This window comes from Lissotriton vulgaris, unplaced genomic scaffold, assembly GCF_964263255.1.
Source record: "Lissotriton vulgaris unplaced genomic scaffold, aLisVul1.2 SCAFFOLD_4622, whole genome shotgun sequence".
NCBI lineage: Eukaryota > Metazoa > Chordata > Amphibia > Caudata > Salamandridae > Lissotriton > Lissotriton vulgaris.
Genome location: NW_028245343.1, coordinates 76,176 through 79,222, shown reverse-complemented (window position 1 = coordinate 79,222; position 3,047 = coordinate 76,176).

Below are 3,047 nucleotides of genomic sequence, written 5' to 3'. Positions count from 1 at the left end.
TTTAGATTTTAAATTGAAAACTCACATGCAGAAAACTAATAATTAGGATCTTGTAACTTACTCCTCTAGGACCCCATGCAATGACATAGCTATTATTGGTGCAGCATCTGCAAGCATATGGGTGGCCATCTGAACACAATTATGTCACTCTTTTACTGCTGAGTTGTTAAAAGCTGGCTTAGTATTTGGTGCACACTTATGTAGGTCGGCGCCCTTCACTAATCCAGACAACCCTCATGGTGATTTTAGTGGTAGCTGTGGGGAGCAGACTTCAGGCTTAGTCCAGAAAGAGTGCAAAGGAGCTTTATTTATCAGAGCATTATTTTCTTATTGGTATAGATTAACTGAAAAATAACCACACAGTGTATTTATAAAAATATGTATTTATGATAAGACATTCACTAATACATACAAATACATCCTGCCCGGAGATATACACAATGTACACAATACTTTGTAAATAAAACAGGTAAGTAGCACAGATACACAGTGATTGCCAGGGGGAGACCAAACCGTACACTAAAATAGTGGAATGCGTACCACGACTCTAGTCAAGACTATACCCAGAATATGTAGAAGTGGCGGGGACCCAAGGAACCACACGAGGTAAGTAACCAGGAACCCCACGGAGGCCATATGCAGAGTAGGAAGACGACAGCGGGCTCAATGCAAGTCAATGGGTAAGTTGCAATTTTAAAGAAGAAGGACCCTTCCAGTGGACCCTGAAGAAACCCCGGTAAAGATAGAAGGTTGGAGAGCCACCCCACCCGAGGATACCCTACGAACCAGGATACCTACACCAGGGAAACCGGGTGCATAGGTGTGAAGTTGCAAACCGCCGTCAAACTCAATGGAGGACCTCAGGAAAATGTCACTGCTGGGGAAAGCGAAAGTGTCCAGTGGAACCTAAAGGTGGATTCAAGATGAGCAGCACCTGCAAGCAGAGGGGACAGAGTATATGCCACTCAGCAGTGACAAGGAGGGAGGAAAGACCAATGCCCAATGATGTTGGGTGTTGCAGGAGAGCTAACAATTACCTTGGAGCTGCAGTTGTGCCTACCAGGCAATGCTGTGGAGGACCAGGGGTCATTCATGAACTGACCCACATCGAATGTCGAGAGTTGAGGGGCCGGTGTCTGTCAGGAGCACCAACAAGCCTTGGCAACTGCGACCAATGTGGAAAGCAAAAAATGTGCAGTGTCAGGACCAGCAAGTGGAGTCATATCAGGCCCACAGAAATCAGGAGAGCCCACTAAAATCAAAGAGGACCCCTAAGAGGACCCACAGGCCGAAGGCAGCTCACCAAAGATGCAGGCCCACGGTGCAAGTGATGTGGTGAGGATGAAGATCTTGGTCACAGGATATGCCTGAGGTTGTAGCTACTTGGAGCCTTAAGATCTTGGAAGAAGGAAGCCAGCAAGTCTTTGCAAATGCAAGTCGACATGGTGCACAGGGGTTCAGTTCCTACGGCTCCAATGCAGGGTACTGGCCTCAAACTTGGTGAAAGGACAGGCAGGCCTCAAGGGATGTTAAGAACCACCACCTGTGTTGCTGAGCATTTCGGAGTCCGTGGGAGCCTGGGATCAGCAGACCGGTCAGCTTTGCTGTGTTGCCTGCAGATGCAAGGAAGTGACTCTTTCACTTCAAGGGAGATTCCTTCAGGTGTCTTGGATGTCCAAAGGCCTTGGATGATTCCTGTATGGAGAACAGGCACAGATGCTGCAGTAGTCTTACAGGATGACGAGACCAGGAGCAGTACGAGTCTTACCAGTTGCAGTCTCAGAGCCCAGAGCAAGGCACAGCTAAGTCCAGAGTGCCAAGACGGTCGAAGAGGAAGGAGTGTCTTGATATGAATCTTGTCCCAGGATGAATCTAGGGACCCACCTATAGGTAAGCCCTTAAGTACCCTAAGGAAATGGTTGGGAGGATTTAGGGTTCCCTCCCAGGGGAGGGGTTGGACAGTGGGGAGGATACTCCCATGTCCTTTGTCCAGTTTCACGCCAGAGTAGGAGCCAATGGCTCCCTGAGCTGCTTTGAACTGGACTATGAAAGGAGGGCAGCAAATGTGCCCCTCAAGCAGACTGAGTGGCACTGGCAAGCGCCCCCACCCAGTTCCCAGTACACTAAACACTGTCTGGGAGGTGGTCACACCTCCCTGTGAAAGGATACCTATTGTTTAGTCTTCCCCAGCTCAAGGAGCAGGAGGGCAGAATCGTGTCTTTGGTCGGCAGCAGCCATGTTGTGTGTCTGGGTCTAGAAAACTGGTACCAATAGCACTGAGGGCCTCCCAGAGGAACTTTACAGTGCATAGAATAATACCTCCCACACTGTTTAAGGTATGGGGGTATGATTCCAACATTTTTTATACCAAACATTACAGGGTAAATTACAGCCAGTTAAGCGATGGTCATCGCCTAATGGCGCATGGCCACACTGTATGAATCATAATGGCTGATGCATTTACATCCTGGGAGAATGGACTTCGAGGTTGTAGGGGTATCCTGATCATGCAGGGGCCCCCTCACACTTAGAACCAAGCACCCTGCCTTCAGGATTGATAGGCCTGCTTCAGGAGTGACTTATAGGTTTTAAGTGCAGTGCCCTTAGATATAGGAAACCTATATCTGTCATACATGGTGCTAGCACCAGATTACACAGGCTGCAATGGCAGGCCTGTAGTTACAGTTTGAGTGGTCTCCCATGGGTGGCATAATACATGCTTCAGTCCATGGGGTACCACTGGTGTACTTATGCCCTGGGTACCTCAGTACCATATACTAGGGACTTATAAGGGTACACCAGTATCCAATCTGGGATGTACCTAAGTACTTACCATAGCCAATTTAGGGGAGAAAGCACAGAGACAGGGGTCCTGGTTAGCCGGATTCCAGTCAAACTAGTCAGAAACAACATAGCATCAGGCAAAAAGTAACCATAAAAGCAGGTCCTACTTTCCTACATGAATGGTGGCAGAGAAGTTCATTTCCCTTCCCTGGATTAGGGCCCAATGCACCCTGAAAAGCAACAACAGACAGCCAGTACCTCAC